The sequence below is a fragment of the Phacochoerus africanus genome, chromosome 9 (assembly GCF_016906955.1).
Source record: "Phacochoerus africanus isolate WHEZ1 chromosome 9, ROS_Pafr_v1, whole genome shotgun sequence".
In the NCBI taxonomy this organism is placed as follows: Eukaryota; Metazoa; Chordata; class Mammalia; order Artiodactyla; family Suidae; genus Phacochoerus; species Phacochoerus africanus.
Genome location: NC_062552.1, coordinates 94,768,261 through 94,790,286, shown reverse-complemented (window position 1 = coordinate 94,790,286; position 22,026 = coordinate 94,768,261). Strand labels below are relative to the sequence as shown.

Genomic DNA, 22,026 nt, shown 5'->3' with positions numbered 1-22,026 from the left:
GAGGATCTGCTCCCAGTTCAGCTCTGTGCTTTGTTTGCCTGGAGGAAAACTGCCAATGCTTTCTGTACCCAAATCTGTCTCTGCCTAAAACGAGGGGGACTGTTCACACGGCTGTGCCACCTTCAGAGAGGCTGGGGGATGAAGATGGAATGAGGGCCTCTGAAGGCTGTGTGCCTCCAGAAAGAAAGACAACACAGGGAGGTTTTATTATCTGCCTACTCTGCTTTGTATTTATTTTTATTTACTTTTTTTTTTTTTTTTTTTTTAACCACAGCTCACAGCAACACCAGATCCTTAACTCACTGACTGAGGCCAGGGATTGAACCCACCTCCTCATGGATACTAGTCGGGTTCATCACCACCAAGCTACACAGGGAACTCCTACCAACTCTGCTTTTATTGATCCAGTTCCCTCCTGTTCATCTTTTTGGGTGTCCACGTAAACTTTATTAGGTATTAATTTCCAAAAAGGCCTCTGTGCGCCTCAGAGCAAGAGCAGGATTTCATTTAGGGCCTCAGAGAATTTCCTTCCATAACCTGGACCCTTCAAGGAATCCTCTCGGTCAGGGTGAAAGAGGCCTGCATGTGTTTAGCTAGTCAGTTGAATCCAATTTAACAAATATTTGTGGAAAGTCAACAAATGCAGGCCTAGCCTTGAGAGGCGGGGCAGGACCAGAACCAGTCAGGAAGGTTATGAGCTTTGGAGCCAGGCCAACGGGGGCTGAGTGCTGGCTCTACCTTTCCAGGTGTGTCCTGGGAGAGCCTCAGCCACCTCTCGGAATCTGTGTTGCTACCTGTAAAATGGAGGTAATCCCATCCACCTCACCAGCAAAGCCATAACCATGTATAGATGTCCTCTGAGTAGTGGCGGACGGCTACTCACTCCCTGCTGCCTCCCCTCCTGAGGATGTGGCCTCTGGAGAAGGGGGCGGGGAGGAGATACTCCAATCCTCCATTCTGTCCCCTCCCTAGGCCCTCGGTCTAGTCCCTGTTCATCCCTTCTGGAAAGAACGCCAGCTGGTGACACCAGAGGTTCTGGAACTTTCTCACCACAGATTTCTCCCGCACTCCTGGGCAACCTTCCTCCTCCATACACGCCCTCCTTCCCCCAAATCCCCCCACCAGGCCTCCACGTGAGTACCCGCTTCTACCCTCCCTCCAAACTCATCCCCCAGAGGGAGAAGGAAGGAGCCTTCTCAATCTCTGGAAAAGGAAAACGCAGTGGAGGTGGCGTTGCTCTGTTGCACCCACTTCGGAAAAGACCGAACTGTGGGCTCCATGAAGTGCTGCTCCAGGCAGGAGGGAAGAGGCTCGGGGCCAGGCACGGTGGGCTGAAGCTGTTCCAGAGGGACCAAGGCAGGCAGGCCAGACACAGGTGCCCCCATCCCGGATCCAGCCTAGAAGAGGCCCCTAGAATGTTCCCTGGGAGCTACCGCCATCCAGCCAGAGAAGAAGCGCCTTAGAGGCGTCCACATTGGGCCCTGTCCCTCCCTGGATGAGGCTTCTTGCTGTTTCTCAGTTGCCAGGGAGGAGGTGGCTGCAAGGAAACCCTGGAATAGGCACTGCAGAGGCCAACACACTTTACTTTAAGCTTCGGATGCTCACAGGGACCAGGCTTCCCACAAAGCCCCATGTTCTGCTCAGCACTTTGAGCAGACGTGTTGGCCTGTTTGTTCTTTCAGAAGCCGGGAGTGACTTGTTTCTGAAAGGTAGGCACTCCTCAGGTGGGTGGTCTTTGCATTTTCTGCATGCTTTGAGTCCCTTCCTCTTCTTTTCAGGACCACTGAGGGGTTTCGCATTCCCCTCTCCCAGCAGTGCTGCTTGGGGGTTTGGCTGCACAGCGCATCTGCGCTGGGTTTTCCCACAGGCCCCTGCAGAGGCAGCCCCGTTGTCTGCAGAAAGCCCTGGGCGGGCCCGTCGGGGGAGCGGGGCTGCAGCTGTGGGCCCCCGCCCTTCTGCAGCAGGCTTTGATCAGGTTTTGTGGGGGCTGCGTGCAGCCTGACCTCCCATCTCCAGCGTCTCTCAGGTGGAAAGTTCTGTTCAGCCTGTCTGTGGCTTCAAAGGCTCTCCCTCCTTCGGGCTGGGACGAGACTGATAATGGTTCTCATTTTGTTGTCGTCTGATCTCCCAGCAGCCCCCGTCTCTCCATTGACAGGCTTCTGCTTGTTTGCCTGGGCTGCTGTGGCCGGGCTCAAACCACCTTTCTGGTTGAGGAAGCACATTGACATCCTCTTCCATGGAGGCGCCTTTGATGGCTCAGACATGGCCTCCAGCCCAGACAAAGGTGACCGGGCCACGACAGCTGGGCACCTGGCGAATCAGACTCTGGGCACTGGGCAGGGCAGGCGTCTGAGAGGCCAAGGACTCTCTGAGCCTATGCATCGGAGAGGAGGAACCCTCAGCGCCTCCCTGCCTGCCTCTGCGGTTGGAGCTGCAGGAAGGCCGTGCTTTCTGCTCCAGTTCCCGGCAGGAATCTGGCTGGGGGGCCTGAAGGCACACACCGCCCCATGAACCTGGGCAGAGCGTAGGAAAAAGGCCACGGACCTGAAGTTGAGCTGTTCACAGAGAACTTGAGCTATTCACTGTCTTGAGCCCTAGGCACCAAGCCAGCCAAAGTCGGGAAGTTCCTTTTGTGGCCTATTCTTTCCAAGTGTTGTGCCCTTACCGCCTCAGTTCTCAGCCTGGGGGGTAAACAACAGCTAAGGCAGCCACTCCAGAGTCCACTTCCGGCTCCCAGCCCACACTGCCTCCAACCTTGTGCTCCGGCCTGAGTGAAAGGACCAGGGCTGGCAACCACGACGGGTGTCAGCGTGTTTCAGATGGGGCCTTGCCTCACCAGAGGGCCATGCGCCTGGCCACGCGGTTGGGGTTAGGCTGCACATGGCCCTTTGGTTTCCTCATATTTAACATGAGGGTGGCCAAGGGCAACAGGAGCGGTCAGGAGAGCATCCTTCTTCCCCAGCCTGATAGCACAGGGCTCTTCCTTCCTTTTGATCGTACTCAAAACAACTCCTGCACTAGAACAATGAGCCCGGGAGGAGGCCAGAGGGAATTTATTATGCGGCTGTCCTGGGGCTCGGCCTTGCCTGCCTTTATCTCACACAGAGGTCTGCGTGGGAGGAAGTCTGGCAGGCCCCGGGGTCGTCTCTTCCCCAGCTCGCCCTCCAATACAGAGCACTGGAAGGATGAGGAAGCAGTGGCCACGTTAGCCAGGCCTGGCCTAAGCCACAGCCGGGGGAGGGGGGGCGGGGATCAGCCCAGATCTCCTAAAACTCTGATGGGGACTCTGTGAAAGGCAGGGGGACTCCCGGCATGGAGAGCCCGCCCGAGTCTAGCCAGCCTGCTTAGGACAGGCCTTTCTGGAGCCCTTCTCTTGGTCCGTTTCCTCTCTTCTTGGTCCTGGCTGCAGGGGGAGCTCTGTGGATGTGTCCTCTGTGTGTGGACTGTCCAGAATTCTCACTCGGCGAAGCCACTTGGTTAGGAGTTTTGCCTACCCCTCCAACTTGGGGAGAGAGGAGAAAGGCTTGGGGCTTTGGGGCCTTGGGGCAGAGATGGGTCTCAGTTGTGACTAGATTTCCCCAGAAGGTGGATGTTTTGCTGTCCCTCTGCTGTGAGCAGGGTCTAACCTGGTCCTCTCAGCAACTTTAATCTCAGTTAATCTGTCATCCAACTTTAGTGGCAGTGCTGCTAATATACAAAAATCCGCTTTTGCCATCCAGCCAGGCGCTGTGGGATGCTGTAGGACTCTGGGTCCACCATCTTTGTGAGGCTTGAACCTTCTGTAATTCTGTGGATCGAGTAAAGATAGACCTGGGCTCATTGGCTGAATGACCTTGAACAGGCTACAGGACCTCTCAGAACCTCAGTCTCTTCATCTGTGGAATGGGGATGTGAGTACTAACCTTGTAGGATTATTCTGAGGATCAAGGGAGATAATGTCCATAAACACATCTAGTATGTATTAAACCTTCTAGAAGAAGTGAAGTCATTACTATTCCCACCGTTTAAAACAGGGGGGAGGAGTTTCCGTCATGGCGCAGTGGTTAACAAATCCGACTAGGACCCAGGAGGTTGTGGGTTCTATCCCTGGTCTTGCTCAGTGGGTTAAGGATCCAACATTGCCGTGAGCTGTGGTGCAGGTCGCAGATGCAGCTCAGATCCTGTGTTGCTGTGGCTGTGGCTGTGGCGTAGGCCAGCATCTACAGCTCTGATAAGACCCCTAGCCTGAGAACCTTCATGTGCCGTGGGTGCAGCCCTAGAAAGGACAAAATAAAATAAAATAAAATAAAATAAAATAAAATAAAATAAAATAAAATAAAATAAAATAAAATAGGCGGGAGTGTCTGATCTGACCTCAGACTCTGAGTAGCCGCCTCGAGTGAGCCGTGAGCCCTGCTCTCAGCCACAAGGATCAAGCATGTGAGGGACACCTGAGGAAAGAGACCCACAGCGCAAAGTTAAGGAAGTTCACCTGGGACACCAGCAGCAGATCCAGGACTGAATTTGGTTTTCGAGACCACCAGATCCTCCCACCCTCCAGTCCCCCCACCTCTCTCTGTGCAACAAGTCTGTATCTGTCTCCCGGGCTTGCTGCAACAAATTATCATAAGCTGAGGGGCTTAAGCAACAGAAATTTATTTTTTTGGAAGCCAGAAGTCCAAAGTCAAGGTATCAGCAGGGCCATGCTTCCCCCAGAAGGCTCTAGGGAAGGATGTCTCTCTGCCTCTGCCAGCTTCTGGGGGCTCCAGATGTTCTTGGGCTTGTGGCAGCATCACTCCGGTCTCTGCCTCTGGGGCCACACGTCCTTCTCTTCTTGTATCTCTCCTCTGTGCGTTTCTTCTAAGGACACCTGTCCTTGGATTTAGAGCCCCTCTGGGGAATCCGAGATGAACTCATCTCAAGATCTGCAACTCAATTTCATGTGCAAAGACCCTTTTTACAAAGGAGGTCACACCCACAGATTCCAGGGATTAGGGCGTGCGTGTATCTTTTTTTCTGGGGAGTCGCCGCCGTTTAGCCCACCACACCCACCCACCCTGCAAAATGCTCTGTTGGTTTATGACTCAAAAGGTAAGACTTCTCGCCTGCGGCTGGGGAGGAGGATCCCTCCTCTCCAGGCTGACATTACTGGTGCTCCACTTGACCCCCCAAAGGGAGTGGGGTCTATTTTCAAAAGCTAATCTGGCTGTTCATTCTTTACTCACTAGCAGGGGGTGAGGACAAGTTCCTCCTGTCCTGTGAAAAGCTGAGACCCCCTTACATCCAGGGGCAGGGCTCAATGCAGAGCGGTGTCCTGGGGCCTCCTGCTCTTGGCGGGATACGTTAGGGTCTCCAGCCCATTGTGCCTCTGAGGCTCGTGAGCACGTGGGAAGACCTGCTTCCAAGTGGTGTGGGGCGTCTCCTTCCTGCCAAGCCCCACAGGAAGCCCTCACTCTCCGGGCGCTTGGCCCCTCGTCTTCCCTTTGTCATTCTCCCAAGGCTCCACACTCACAGACAACACCCGGGAGACCTTACTCCTCTCTTTCCTCAGAGGCCTCCTCGGGCCTCGATCCCCCACCCCACCTCCCCACTTCCTCTCCAGACCCTTGTTCGGCCCTAAAGGTCTGTGTCTGATAGAAAGGGCACTGTCTCGGGGGTTCCCCAGCCCTCTCGGGAAGGCCGTCCCCCCAGATGGCGGGGACTTCAGCTGCGAGACTGAGAGGGAAGGACAATTACCACACAAGAGTAATTTTTATTCTTCCAGTCCAATAATACTGCTATGAAGATGTAACACAAGCCTTGGTTCCTTCCAGGAGGGGTCAAGAGAGAAACCAGTTGTGTGTCCTTTCCCTGCAAAGAGTCTAACTGGGCAGGGCTCTCTTGATGGCCTTGCCTTTCCCCTCAACAGCTACTGTTAATAAATTTGCTCTTGCAGCTTTGTCTTTAAAGGTGTTCCTCTGTTTCTGGCTCATAGATGTTGATGAGCGTAGCGTTCAGTGTTCACAAAAGCAGGAGTTCGAAACACTGAGTCACAAGCCAACAGAGTCCTGCACGTTTACTGGAATCTGGCCAAGGGTGGAAAGGTCACTGTGACCCTACAGTCTTGAGAATAAAGTAGGAGTGAAGATAAACTAGAAAGAAGTGAAAAGAAGACACAGTAGACAATGAAATTCTTTTTTTTTTTTTTTTTTTTAATAGGGCCGAAGATGTGGCATATGGAGGTTCCCAGGCTAGGGGTGGAATCAGAGCTGCAGCTGCTGGCCTACACCACAGCTCACAGCAATGCCGGATCCTTAACCCACTGAGTGAGGCTAGGGATTGAACCCGCATCCTCATGGATCCTAGTTCAGTTCCTTACTGCTCAGCTGCGACGGGAATTCCTGATAATGAAATTCTTTGGTGCATTCCTTGCTTAGATGAGGAGAGAAGGGCAAGGTGACAGGTAAAGCCTGCTACTTTCTCAACCATCCTTCAGCTTGTCTGCAAGGGCTCCCCTTTCTCCCCTTGCCCTGTCCACAGGTGTGTGCAAAATTGTTTCTTTGCATAGAGGCTGTGAGTTCTGTCTACATGACACATGGCCCTTTAGAGCTAGAAGGGCTTTGTCTTCCTTTAGAATGTGATTCTGGGAAGGATAAATCGGACCTGTGCTGGTGGGAACGTAAAGTGGTTCAGCCACTGTGAGAAACGGTGTGGCAGTTCCACAGAAAGTTAAGCAAAGAAGTAGATAAAATCCAGAAATACCACTCCTAGGTATCTACACAAAGAACTGAAAACAAGTATTCAAGTAAATACATGGAGCTGTGATAACAAGCCCGACTAGTATCCATGAGGATGCATGTTGGATCTCTCACCTCGTTCAGTGGGTTAAGGAGCCAGCATTGCCATGAGCTGTGGTGTAGGTCGCAGATGCGGCTTAGATCCTGCATTGCTGTGGCTGCGGTGTAGGTCAGTAGCTATAGCTCTGATTCAACCCCTAGCCTGGGAGCCTCCATGTGCTGCAGGTGTGACCCTGAAAAGCAAAATGAAGGAATGAAAATGAATAAATAAGAAAACGAATGTACCCACAGATCCAAAGTGGCACTACCCACCATAGCCAAAAAGTGGAATGGAATATGACTTGGCCCTAAAATGGAATGAAGTACTGATACAAGCTACAATGTGGACGAACCTCAAAAAATGTGTTAGTGAAAGAAGCCAGACACCAAAGGTCACATGTAGTATGATTCCATGGATATGACATACCCAGAAGAGGTGTCTCCAGAGAGGTGGGACAGATCGGTAGTTTCTAGGAGCCGAGAGGAGGGGTGAGTGGGGAGCTGCCTAATGGGTCTGGGGTTTCCCCTTGGGGTGATGGAAATGTTTGAAACTAGACGGAGGTGGTGGTTGCACACAACATCTTAAGTGTACTGATTGCCACTTATTTGTACTTTCAAATGGTTATGGCATGTGAATTTCACCTTGATAACAATGAAAAATGTGGGAAACAAGAATACGAAAACCCTTACACTGACCTCTGTGTTCCCAGCACACAGCCCAGCCCCTGCTCGCATTCTCACTTGACATTTCCTTCCTGGGCAGACCTGGGTGCCTGTGCACAATGCCAGGGCACCCAGTCGGCTTATGGCACCGGTTACTGTCAGGCTTACTCTTGATCCCACTTCTGAGACACACCTCCTAAGATTCCATGACTAAAGCTGAATCTACACAGTAGCCACCAAACGTTTTGGCAGAGAACAATGGGTGTGGGTGAGAACACCTTAGCAGCCAGGCTGTTGTTTCCCAATATTTGGGTTTCGTGGCGGTGAAAGGGATTTTCTAAGCAAGATGAATGGGTCTGCACATTCCCCTGGTCTTTAAGAATTTTTACAGGCTCCAAGAAGAAAACACAGGTGGCAGGACACCTAGAGAACCACAGTTAAGGCCTGCATAAAGCTCATCCAGGCTCTCTTTGAAACTGTTGTTTGTTGAAGTTATGAAGTTAGAAAGTTCATGCCCCTTATTATATTTGCTCCACATTGGAAACCTACAAAGAGATCTTACACTTTTGTCCTTTCAGAACAGAGAAGGTTTGGGACTTAGAGGAAAAAGTGTCTATCAGGAGAACTGGGGGCCTGGGACTTCTCTGTGTTAACGGAGGCAGAAAGTTGTAAGCTTGATGCCTGAGCTGTCATTCATTCATGCCCTCACTTACGCACTCATCATGGGCTGCCCTGGGCCAGCAGCTAATGCACTAGGCCACTGGCTAGAGCAGCCAGAGGAGACCCTGTCCCTGGCCTTGATGCATTTGTAGCACAGTGAGAGAGTGGGCTGGGTCTATCAGGAATGTCATGGGTACACTACAAGCGCTCAGAGGCAGACAGCCAGGGGAGCACTGGGAGTCCCTGCCCAGGGTGATGGGAAAGCCCCCGCCCTCTGCTCCCTGCCAAGTTGGTGACATCTGAGATCCCAGAGTTAAAAGAAGATTGAAACAGGGGCTGAGCATTTCAGGCAGGTAGGCGCAGCATCCGCACGGATCCAAAGCCATGAGAACAGGTGGCTTGTCTGGAGGCCATGGCACTGGGAAGGCTGGGGAGGGCTGGGAGGGGGCTGTCCTGGCAAATCAGGGCCATGGCTGAGAGATGGGGAGGAGGATGGGTTCAGGACTGCACCGGTAATATTTCATCTCTTAGGCTGGATGTGGGTCAAGGTTGTTCTTTATGAATTTCTGTAGGTGCAAATTTTTCCTAATGACTTTTCAAGCCCCTGGACTGGTGCATCAGGGTGGCATCTCTGTTGGAAAGCTTGCCGAGCATGGCAGCTAAGGAGCTCTTGCAAGCACAAGAGCTGCCCTTTAATGTTCCAAAGCCTGCTGAGCTTCCCACTGTGTGGCATGTAAGTCGCGGTGTTTTTATTCCCTTTGCCAAGGTCTTCGTGGCAACGCTTGTACAGAAAAAGACGGACAGAGAGGTCTGACCCTCTTGGCCCCTGGGCAGATGGTTCCTGAACTGAATATTTCCCAACTTAGGGAGGCACAAGGAATGAGCCTTAAGCTTCACTTTGTGTCCTCAGGGATGGCTTCGATGCTGCTTGATGGCCTGTGCTCTGAGTCCTTTTTCAAGTGAATTTCCCTTCAGTTACACTGTTTGCTTTTCCTGCGGAGCATCCTGCCCCCCTCCAGCGAGGTCCCAAGGAGGAGACCCAGCCCCTGCCTTCCTGGTGTGCACAGCTTAGAACAAGAGCCCTCTGCCCATCGGACATCCTTACCATTTCCAGCTATTGAGTGTAATCAGGTGTGCCAGGATCTGATTTCAAAGCCCAGAGCAAAGGGAGTCAGAGGAATCCCCTCTCCCTACTGCTCTGGCGGGAGACAAAGGGGACTGAACAAACAGGATGTTCTGAGAGCTGCACAGACAGGCAGGCAGCAAGACGGGCGTGCGGGAGGCAGGGCTGGGAGAGATGGCCTGGGAGGTAGGGCGCTGGCATGGGTGGTAAGCCATGCCTAAGAGAAATAAGCAGCCAGACAAGAAGAGCAGACACCCTGATTCCTCTGACAGCCTCTCTGGAAGGTTCTAGATAGACAGTCACACTCTTCCAGGGTCCAAGGAGTTACAGACTCCCTGCCCTGCTACACGATCCTGACTCTGGCCTTTCACCTTGTAGAGAACGTTGATGTTTTTAAAGATTGCAGAGCCCGCGCCATGCCTTGCAGGGCAGGAGAGGAGTGGTCCTCAGGGAGTCAGGACTGATGTGGGGTGCAATTGGGGAAGCCCTACTGCTTGCAGCCCCGTGTTTGGGTCCTGGTGAATCTGTTGGTTTCTGTCCCTGTTTCCCTGTTTTGTCCCAGACTCTGATTGCTGGGCTTGGTTAATGACATTTCGTAAACTCTCTCGATCATTCACTTGAAAGAGTCCAAAGTCATTCCAGAGAAAACAATCCTACTTAGGAGCAGGTGGGCCCCGGGAAGATTTTAGTGCTTTCTCCTCTACTTCCTGTGGTCTCCATTTTTATATGGGAGAAATCAGATATGGAAATAAATGTCCATCAAGACCAAGGGTAGGAAACAACTTACACTGGGAGAGGAGGTGACCCCAGGGGTATGCTCTTGTCCCCTCATTGAGGGCAGAATTTAGCGGTATCTGCCTCCATCCCGGGGACCACCTTTCACAGATGTCATCACTGGTGGCGTCAACCAAGCGGGGCTTGGACTATTGCCTGCAGGTACTTCTGGTGCTTACAGTTCCTGGGGGATGTGCCTGGCGTTTTCTGGATAAGGCAGGCAGGACAAATGTCCTCCAGTGCACAGGACAGTCCCACGCAGCTGAAGGACCACTCCAGCCTTTTACTAACAGCTGGCATGCTGCATTTCAGCAATGGCTAAGACAGAAAAACCCAACAAAGAGTGGGTGCATGGAGAGAAAGCACAGTGAACATGATCGTTATAAAGGCTTTCTGTTTTTGTAAGGAGATGACATGATTGAAGCTTTTCCTTAGTGTGGCCAGAGTGGAAACTGAGTGGGGGGTCCTTGGGGGAATTCTAGCAATGTTAAATGAACTAATGAGGGCTGTGTCTCTGGAAGGGGGAGGAGGAAACCAGCAGACACCCTCCAGATTTTTCTTGAAGAGTGATTGGAAATCCATCCTTCTGCTCATGAGCAAATGACCCTCCAAAACATTTGAAATCTAGGGAGGTTTTGAGCACAAACTTGCACTGTCTCTCAGAACTTGATACATGCTTCAAGATGAACCAGTCCTAACACTGGGGCTACCAGGCCAGGGTCGGGGGGGGGGGCGGGAGGGATGGTGGGAAAGGTAAGCCCATTCATCAAAAAGGGGCAGGAGACTCCTCCAGGTAAGCTAATTGTACAAGGGGAGGATGCAGGCCCAGGTGGAAAAGAGAAAGCCAAGAAAAAAAGAAAAAATCACCCCTCTCCTCATTCCCCGGTGTGACCCAGAGACAGGATCTACTTAGAATTCTCTCTCGGGACCAGGGTGGCTGGAGTTTGTCTGTGTAGAACTGAGATCCTCATTCTCCCATGCACTAGTCATGTGACAGGAACCTGAGCCTGAACTTCGGTCCCTCATGTGTTAAGATGAGGCTAATAGTACCAGTCCCAGAGGGTGATTAGGGAAATCAGTGAGCACATATGGAGCATCTTCTACATGCCAGGCCTGGTATGAGGTACCAGAGAGACGAAGGGGAGAAGGCTGGCACTTTTGCAAGCCCATGTAACGTAGTGAGCTAGGTACATACAGTAGCTACTCAACGAATGTCCTTAAAATGTGTTTTCCCGTCTAAAATCCTCACAGTTATGCTGTATGGAACCCAGAAAGGATGGACAGATAAGGCTTGGTTGAGGGGCAAAGGTAAAGCTTAGCCGGCAAAGGTCTGATCCTAGGATCCCTGCTCCCCTGACCCCACCTCAACCCTTTATCATGGCTGCATTTGACACCTGCTTGTACAAACCACTGTGCCAAGGTTGGACCTGACATTACCCAGCATTTTATATCTTCAACACCGGCTTTATACAAGAGGAAAACATCAGCAGTTTTCAAACTTCCTCATCAGAGCAGGAGCCATCCTATGGAGAGTCCATGGTGATGGGTGGAGGAGATTTAGAGCTCATATTCCCTTCAACTGGAGCAGCCTTTCTTGGATCTGCTTTATATCCTGGACCTCTAAGAAAGATCCAGCCCATCTATGGAGGCTCCTCCATGTGCTCGACACCGCTCAAGGTGCTTAGGACACATCGGCGAGAAATCAAAGATGCCTGCCCTCCAGAGCTCATATTGCAGCAGGGAAGACCCACGAGGAAGGGTCAACGCAATGAGCTATTTATCACGTTGCTTGTGATGAGTGCTTTGGCAAAGTGAAAGTGGAGCGAGGTGGGGATAAGGAGAGTGGGCGGCATTTTAAACTGGGTAGGTCTCTCGGAGGAGGTGGCGTTCTAGCAAAAACTTAGCAGTGAGTCCGGCCAATGTCTGGGGATGGAGGTGTGGCTATCAGCTACAGGACTATCTGGGGGAAAATGTTCCAACAAAGAGTTCAGAGGTTCAAAGGCCTTGGGGGGAAGGGCGCCTGGCGATGGGAGGAAGAGCCTGGAGACAGGTGAGCAAGGGAAGAGTCACGAGATGGGACAGCAGGTCTGCTTTAAGGGGAGGGGTGGGACTTTGCTTTCAGTCTGAATGAAAAGGGAGTCACTTGAGGATTCTGAGCAGAGCAATAGCATGATTTGATTTGGCTTAAAACTGGAGAATGGGTCAAGGCAGTAACTCCAGTTCAGAGTGCAGTGAAGGTTAGAGAACCATCCGTCTGCCCACATAGTCACCCTCATGGGTCCCAAGATTGGATGGATTATTTCGATTCCCATTTTACACATTGGACTCAGGAAGTCACAGGGGTTCACTGAGGTCCCAGAGCTGGAAGGTGGCAGTCTGGAAATGAAAGTGCTATGGCCTCCCCTACATTGGTCTCAGTTGGTTGCTGGCAGCGGGAGCTGTCTGCTCCAGCGTCCACATGAATTTCTTGTGTCCTTGAGGAGTGTTTTGGTGCAGAGAAAAGACTATCTAAGACTATAATAGTTTCCTCTAATCTGCAGGGTATATGTTTTAAGACTCCCAGTGCTTGAACCACAGATAGTACCGAACCCAGTATACAGCATATTTTTTCTTTCCTTATTAAGTAAAAAAAAATTTCATCTTTTCACTTGAAGGAAGCACTTTAGGGCCTCTCTTTGGCATCTCCAAATTGCCAACATCACTACTCATGTGCTTTGGGGCCATTATTAAGTAAACGAAGGGTTACTCCAACACAAGCACTGTGATACAGTCAATCTGATAACCCAGAGGGTTACTAGGAGACTAATGGGCGGGTAGCATATGCAGCATGGGTACACGGGACAAAGGGATGATTCACGTCCAGGGCTGGCTGGAGCCGGACAGTGCATGATTTCATCATGCTACTCAGAACGGCATGCAACTTAAAACTTAGGAATTGTTTATTTCTGGAATTTTCCATTTAATATTTTCAGGCCACAGTTGACCGTGGGTAACCGAAACCAGGGAACATGAAACCACGGATAAGGGGGGATGGCTGTACTTTGCTTTTCAAAATTAGTATTTTACTTAAGTTACGCACTGAGGAACCCAGTTTTCCCTGAGGCTTTCAAGTTCACCTTACAAATCTTACTTGATTCTCACAATACATTGTCGATGCTCAGTAATGGTTTGGGGTGACATCTTCGTGTTTCAAAGATCCCCTTTCTTGCTTGATGCCTCAGCGATGTGCCCACATTCCACCTAGTACATCGCACCCTGTACATCAGGCAGTAAACACACCAGAAAGGAAGAAGCCCTGCTGGCAGCCTGGGGTTGAGGTAGGCCAGGTATGACTGATGATGAGAAGGGGGGGGGGTGGCTGGGGGTCAAGGCCCAGCAGGCGACTTTCTGCCCAGCTTCTGGGCAGGGGATCAGTGGCAGGAGGTTCGAGAGACACCTGAATGAAGGAAAAAGGGAAGTGCTTTCCCTTCCCCTGCTCCCTATCTCCCTCCTTACTCTGCAGAAATATTTGTGAGGCAAAGCAGCAGGCTGGTTTTGCTTTCTACCTTCTTGATTAACAGAGGCTGGAGGGGTAGCTTTGCAGCAAAGGGCCCTCCAAGCCTCTCAGGGCTTCTACCAACCACCTCCACTGTTTAACTGGTTCTTCTAACTCCTCCCCTCTCCCCCCTGCCTCTCAGGACTCCAGCCTTTCCTCCCCTTCCCTCCCCACATTTCTTTGGGCCCCTGGAGTTCTCAGCCCTCCCCCTCCCCACATTTCCCTCCAGACCCCAGGGCTCTTTGTGGCTGAATTCAAGGTTCTCTCAATACAATAAAGCTTTGATGATTTGCCTCCATTGAGGAGAATGTCAGCTTAAATTAATGACGGGTCTGAATAATAGAATTTTAAAGCAAAGTTTAGCTGCTTTCCCGTTGTAAGGCATCCTTTCCAGGGTAGAAGCCTTTGCATTTACACGCAGTAAGAGCCAACGTTGAGAAATGGAGCAATATGTCTTAGAGACCCTTTTAAAGGCTTCAGCAGAAAGAGCCCTTTATAATTGGCATATACTTTCTTTGACTTGGAGAGTTTCTGCTCCTCAAGCCTTTCATGTTTAGTGACCAACATTTCTTTTCATCGACGTGATTTTACTGGGCTTCTCACAGATCCACTACAGTTTAATTTCCTGAATTTTTTATGGCAGAGACATTTCCACACTGAATGTCTCTTAAGACAGTCTTCATTTTCAATTACGGGAGCCATACATGAAAACGGCTTCTCTGCCAAAAATAATAAAACTTTAAAAATAATAACAAGTGAAAACCTTATAAATAATAAAAGAATTTCTGTGTCTCAGCTTATAATGCCATTTTCATTAAGATGGTACTAATGAATCATCTATAACAAACTATCCTGCACAAAACCCCCTTCTTTGGGGTCCTATCCAAAGGGGAACCATCTATATCTGATTGAGCCTTGCTTTCTTGCAAAAATGGGGAGCCTCTAAGAGATTTAAAGCTCCCAGGTCTCCCATTCAGTACCATTGAGCCCAAGTCCCCCTCAAACCCCACCTCATTTCCATACTGCCTCTCTGCCACATTCCATTCCAACATCCCAGCCAAGAACACTCATGGAGGTGAATGTTAACAATCCAGATCTAGATAAAGGTACTGGGGTGTTCATACCATACTGTTTCCTCTACTTTTCTTTCTTTCTTTTTTTTCTTTTTTTTGTATTTTCTAGGGTCGCTCCTGCAGCATATAGAGGTTCCCAGACTAGGGGTCGAATGGGAACTGTAGCCTCCAGCCTACACCACAGCCACAGCAATGTGGGATCCGAGCCGCGTCTTTGACCAACACCACAGCTCACAGCAACACCAGATCCTTAACCCACTGAGCGAGGCCAGGGATCAAACCCGCAACCTCATGGTTCCTAGTCAGATTCACTAACCACTGAGCCATGACGGGAACTCCTCTACTTTTCTAAATGTTGAAAATTTTCATAAGAAGAGAAGAAAAACTCATCGAATTCTAAGAACGGCAATATGGCCAAGTGACAATTGGAAGAAAAAAGGACCAGGTCTGGTTACCATCTGGTTACCACTGTTCTCCTCCTAGAAATTCCCATGCCTTCCTTGGGCAAGGCTGAGCCTCATGTATAGGTTTAGTAGCAGAAGTAATGCATGGTGTCTTTCTTAGTAATGGGCGCACTTTGGTAATGCATATTCACACATACTCTTCTTTTCCTTGGGGGAATAGATAAGGCAAATATTGTCCCCATTTTACAGACGAGGAAACCAAGAGGTTTAGTGGTACTACCTAACAATACTGGCTCAGTTATTGCTTTCTTTTTTTTTGTCTTTTGTCTTTTGTCTTTTGTTGTTGTTGTTGTTGTTGTTGCTATTTCTTGGGCCGCTCCTGCGGCATATGGAGGTTCCCAGGCTAGGGGTCGAATCGGAGCTGTAGCTGCCAGCCTATGCCAGAGCCACAGCAACGCGGGATCCGAGCTGCGTCTGCAACCTACACCACAGCTCACGGCAACGCCGGATCGTCAACCCACTGAGCAAGGGCAGGGACCGAACCCGCCACCTCATGGTTCCTAGTCGGATTCGTTAACCACTGCGCCACGACGGGAACTCCAGTTATTGCTTTCTTAACATGCCGCAGGCATTCTTCTAGGCAGCTACATGTCTTCGCTCACTTCCTCCTATAATAACGCTGAGCTACATGCATAACTTGCCCAAGATTACAAAGCTAGTGAGTGGTAGGCTAGAATACGAACCCGGCAGTGTACTCCTAACCCTGAGTTCTTAAACACTTACCTCCTCATGTGATGACATTACAGCTGTCTTCTAGTATTCCAAGAGTGGAAAATTGGCAGCCTTCAGAGTTCATTCAGGCTGCAAATGTGTTTATTTGGCCTCCACAGTATTTTATAATTTTTGAATTAATTTCCATAATTTAAAGATTTATTTTAAGAAAAATTTCATCTGAACATCCGGATTTCTGGCTTCCTTTGAAAAATCAGACGTTCTGGCAATATTAGGCTGGCGGCCCACAAAGTAACAATGGTTTGGAGCTGGGTACATGCTGCCTCTTTAGACAGGGCTTACTCTTTCCAATTTGCCTCAGTCTTCACTGCTCCCTATTATTGCACATGGGCTCTTTTTGTAACTTTGTTACCTGTTTAACCTGAGCATTTGAGTTTGCAAGGCTGCCTACAAAAAACTACAACTCCAGAGAAATACAAGGTAAATTCTACCCTAGTGCTATTAACACACCACCTAAGTCATTTACTCATCCATCGGTCTATCCAACCATCTGTCCCTTTACGTATCTATCCATCCATCCATCTTTTTACTCTACCTCAGGTGCCCTTCCAAGCTTAGCCATTCTCAAACTGACTACACAGAGTCACACATCTCTTGACCAATATCTACTTTTCTCCTACTCAGGATTAGAAAGGCAGCATCAAAGGATGCAAGATGATCTGTTGAAGAAAACGGCATTCCGGCAGGTGTTATGGACTGAATTGTGCCCCCCATCCCCTACATTCATATATTGAAGCCCTAATGCCCACTATGACTGTATATGGAGATAGGTCCTTTAAAAGGACTTGATTAAGGTAAAATGAGGTCATAGAGGAGGACCCTAATCTCATAAGACTAGTATCTTTATAAGAAGAGACACTAGGAGTGCACACAAAGGAAAGGCTGTGCGAGGACACAGTGAGGTGTCCACCTGCAAACCAAGGAGAGAGGTCTCAGGGGAAACCAAAGCCGCTGGCACCTTGAACTTGGACTTCTAGCTTCCAGAACTGGGAGAAAGTAAATTTCTGTTGTTTAAGCTCTTGTATGGTATTCTGTTATGGGAGCCTTAGAAGACAAATAGAGCAGGGGATTTCCATGTGTCTCCTGCCCACATTTTCTACCTCCCCAGCCCCTGGCCTCTTTCCTCAGCACAGCCAATTGCCTAACACCTACGGGCATTTGGTGGTCAGCAGTCCCAGCAACGAAGGTCTATTATTCCTGCAGGGCAGCGGGCAGTGTGGTGAGGGGGTGGGGTGGAGAAAGAGCTAGGAAGCTGCTACTAGAGAATACTACTAGTGAGTATACTCAGGACATTATGCTAAACCTGAAATGGGGAGATGTTGTCTAAAGTTCACAGCATAAGGAGCCTTTAGAGCTGAGATGTGGGCATGAAAAGTATTAGCAAAACTCAAGGTGGCTTAAGGAACATTAAGAGTTACAGGTCCATCCTTCTAGTTGTGTGGGTTTAGCAAGCTGTTTTTGTCTGGGGAGCCTGAGTCTGGCTTTGAGCAATGGTCAGAATAATTACTGCAAAATTGGCTTTATCGTAAGCCTTCCTATGGGTTTCCTCCAGGTGTTCTAGTAAGAGAGGCTTATGTTATTAACACAAAGATAGGTGGTTGCTGATTAACCCCATAGGGGCCTAGAGAACTTGGGAGAGAGCCAAACTGGCTTCTGCTCCATCTTTGCATCAACTTTCAAGCTTTTAGAGTGGTAATGACTGTGGAAGGGGGAAGATGGTGTTGGAGAGAACAGTTGGACAAACCCCAGATGGGTTCTCAGATCCCAGGGGACAGCCAATGGCAATAGACTTCAACCCCAGAGTCTAAATGAAATGAGCAGAGATCTGGAAGTGATCCAGAGGAACTGGCTCTAGAATCCCACAACAGCAGGTTTAGAAAAACCATCAGAAACACCTTCTCTGCTGTCTTAGGTTCCTAGGGAAACTTTGCAATTTTAGTCAGTGTATAAAAGTGTCAGTCATAGGACAAAGTTTGACCGATGACTTAATCAACACTGACATACTCAAGGGCTCAGGAAAAAGCAGGAAACTACAGGGTTGTTTAGATTTCTCTTTAATTCATTTCTAGTCTCATGTCCACTGAGATGGATATGGAAAAACTGAAATTTGAATGCAGATGGGTTGGGGCTGGGCTTTTACCATCCGATGAGGTATCATAGGCAATGGTCTTTGATGAATAAAGGGCGAAGCTCAGCATGACAGTTTAATCCCCCCCCCCCCCAGTCCTCTGGTTGATGTGTGAATTGGGACAAAGCACAATATCTCTGACTCAGTTGAAATACGGCAAGGTGCTCCAAAAACATCATGAAAGTTTGTGAAAACTGCCAGTGAAGAGCTTTGTCCATCTTGGGAGGACACAGCTGGCAAAGACCTTATCTAAACAGAGTGCTTAGCTTGTGTTCTAAACCTTGGTTTGGAAGTACATTATTTGGCACTTATTACTCAAGGGTCTGGGACCAGGGCTGCCTGAGCGTGGGGCCGGGGAAAGGCAAGGGTCTGGAATAGGGACTGGGAATGCTCGCAGGGGCCAGAAGAAGGTCTTGGGGATTCATGGAGCTCAAGGACCTTCCCTCTCTGCTTGGTCAGAGTTCCTCAGTGGAAGTTTCTCTTGCTTCTGCTGATGTCTGATTTTGGGGAGAGGGAAATTGCTGCAAAGTTTGTGAGAAAGGAAAAATGTACTTGGTCCCAGTGGGAATGAGATTTTCTTTAGCTAAGAAAGGGTTTTATTTCCAATCCTCCTTCCATATCACCTAATCTTTCTTATATTCTCAGATACATGATAAGACCTCTTTCTTCCCACTCACTAGTCATATACCTCTGTGACTGGGTATTTTAACAGAGTGAGAAGTAAGATACTGGAGTTGGGGTTTGGGGGGATGAGCAATAATGAGGGTCCAGGCTGTGACAGGGGAGGTCAGATCTACAGCAAATGAGAAGGGGAGGAAGATGCAGGTGAGAGAATGAGCATCTGTGCAGCAATCCCATTAAGGGCCTAAAGAGTACCTAGAGCTTATCCTCCCTGTCTTCCCCTCCCACAGCCCCTCTGATGGAAGCTGCCTTGCCCATATCTGCTGCTGCTACTGAGGCAGCTATGCTTTTAGCCCCTCCTTCAGCCCACAAGGACTGGCTGGCTAGTGACCAATGATGTTAGCTGAGACAAAACAATAAGATGAGCCTACTCCAATCAGATTCTCTCTTAGAAACTTAAGGCAAAAAGCCAGTGGGCTCGAAGTTGAAAGGCTGAGGTGGGGAGAGAAGAGCTCTGAGAGACCAGGAGGAGCCGCATGCAAAGTGAAGTTTTGAGTAAGCAGAACCATAGGATGCAGGGCATGTCTGCTGGGAGAGAGAGTTGCCTTGGACAGACCTGCAGGGAAAAGCAGAGATGCTGGGATAATCAATCCCCAAGGTTGCCTCTGCTCCTCAAGGCTGTCCATTCCAGACCACCTGTATCCTTAACAACACTTGTCCCCCTTTACCTGAGGCAACTGAGATTCTTCTCAATGGAAAGAGCCCAACTATAATTAACAGTTTGCAGAAGTTCTGCATAGGAAAGTTGAAATTGAATTATAATCCAAAGACATTGGCTTTGGGGAGAATGAATAGGCTTGTTCCCTTAGCAAACATGACCTACCACCATTGCTCACTTAGAAGCATCTTGTGCTTGAGATTAGGTTTTAGGCAGGACAGAGTGTGAGCTAATTTCTCCCTTTGTTCTTATGATGTCAGGGTGGACCAAGACTATGTTTCGGTCCTGAAGAAAGGAGATGCTGGCATCTACAAAGGATTGGTCTGGTCTGAGAAAGGTAAGTCCTTTTTAGTTACTAAGAACTGGGCCTACAAATCCCTCTGAGGGAAGCTTTAAAACCATGACTTTTTACCTAGTTAGATGGAGCAGAGAGGTGTAGCAGCCATGTTGGTTCATCAGCGAGATCTCATGAATCATGTCTCATCTCGGATTTCAGGGCTCAGGAGGGCTACACTGGAAGGAAAACTGAGAGCAGCTCTTGTCAATGCAAGACCTCATTCATTATGTCCAGAGCCTCTTGGAAATGTCCCCCAGCAAGGCTGCCATCAGCACTTGACTGAAAACACATGGAAGTGGCCCACTCAGAGCAGGAATTCATTACTGGAAGAATAATAAGGGAAAGTTTTTTTTTTTTTTTTTCTTCTTTGTTGCTGGGAAAGCTGCTTTCTGGAAAAGTTGCATGGCTTAGAGGGAATTTGAATCATGTCTGGTAACAAGGGAGGAAATGGAGGCAGAAGGGCATATTTCCAGAAGCCCTTTCACACAAAGCATGGTGGGCCTGGGCAACTCAAAGTGAGTAGTTCTAACTTAGATGTATTATTGAAATCAGGCCATGGCTCCCTTTAGCTGATATCCTTTCTCAGAGTTATTAGTACCTGATAGCTTCATGGGAAAAGTACCCAGAGTTAACTGATTTCCCTGCCCACTCCTCTCTTCCAAAAAGGTCACCTGTGGACTAAAATGGACTGCAAAACTATTTGGTCTTCCACCCTCAACATGACTCCATAGGTCTTTGTTAGATGCCCAGTAATCCAAGGGAAAGTACCAAGTGTGGGTGTGAAAGGAGGAGGCACTTGCCAGGGCACTAGGTCTATGATATATGGCAGACACTCCAAGGGTTCACCAACATCCAGTTCTCCTTCCTTTCTGAATACAGGGGAGAGTTCCGACTACTCCATGGGGTTGGGAGCGGATGCATGACCGCTTGGCCATGAGAGAGGTGATGTGTGTTGTTTCTTGGAAGAAGCACTAAAATGCCATTACACAGCCCCCTTTTCTCTCCTCCCCTACAACAGCAAGTGTGGGAGTGCACATTGATACTGAAATGAAGTCTGAAACATCACACAGAGGACAGCCTCCCCGGAGGGTCTCTCACACACGCACAGACCTGGCTTTAAGCCACTGAGCTTTCAAGGACTTGTTTGTTTAAGCAGCAAAACCAAGTCTGTCCTGACTTAATGTCCACACTTTATTGGTCTTCTCTCCTCCCAGTTCTATTAGGACTTCTGGAGCACTCAGACTGCATCTGAACCCCACCTTCACTAAAATTCAGAGAAGGCAATGTGCTTTCTCTCACACTTAGTGTATTCGTCTAAGAAGCATCGGATGGATCGCTTCCTCCCATTTGAGCAAAAGAGGCTGCTGTTGAAATCTGCAGTGGAATAAAGGAAGTCCTTTACAGCCATAGGACAAAAGTGATGATGACAATATTAAAACCAAAGCTTGGGGGAAAAGGACATTCCCAAGTGGGTCTAAGATGATTTTTAGATCAAAATCTAATATTTTGCACTTCCACTTGCCTTCAATCACCTCTCCTCCATTACCTACTCCTCATTGCCCATCCCCAGAATTCTCACTTGGCGGTGGCCCTGGTTTTGCTGGATAAGCTTCTACAATCCCATCTCTGATTAGTAACTTGCTTATAACAACAACTAAAAGACAATGGGCGTGGAGCTGGGTACTTCTAGGTTAATTCAGAAGTGTTCACCTGTGGACTGATATGGAACACACACTTTTGAATCTTCACCATGACTGCAGCACATCAACAGATGCACTTAGGGAGACAAAAGTTGGACTTTGCCATGATATGTATACACATCCCAAGAAATCACTGCATAGCAGCATCCAAGTTCAATAAAAGTAATTAACAATTTAAGATGCCTCACTAGCATTCCATGGGTGGTACCAGTTTGGCAGATTTTCAATGCATGAATGCCACATGTGTCTGTCTTCTCTGCAAACATTCCCTGGGGCACTTTCCTGTGCAGGTATCTTCATTTTTAATAGCGGTGAAAAGAGAAGAAGGCGGTGATGGACCCTCTACAGCCACTTCTCCCACTGGAAGATCAAACCACCTGTATTACTCTGGTGACTCTTTTGTGTGGAAAATACTGAGTTCCTATGATGTATAGTATTGTGCTGAGTACTTTAGCGAGGATGATGAAGAGAGGCTGTAATCTATATGAGCAGAAATACTACAGGGGTGAGGGGGAGAGAGGAAGGAGCAAGACTGTCTGGGTTTAAGGTCACATTCCATCACTATCTAGCAAGAGACTGAACTTTTCTGGCCTCGTTCGTCATCTGTGAAAGAGGAAGTCCCGCTTGTGAGACTGAGAGGATGAGATGAGCCAAAGCACATACAGTGTGTGTGTGAGACACTGTGACACAGAGAATCGGCACAA

General features: G+C 49.0%; 1 protein-coding gene across 4 annotated transcripts in view; it reads right to left on the bottom strand.

Moving 5' to 3' along the window:
- Positions 1-22,026, bottom strand: part of RAD51B (RAD51 paralog B) — a 760,911-nt gene that overhangs the window by 153,923 nt on the left and 584,962 nt on the right. The window lies entirely within an intron of this gene.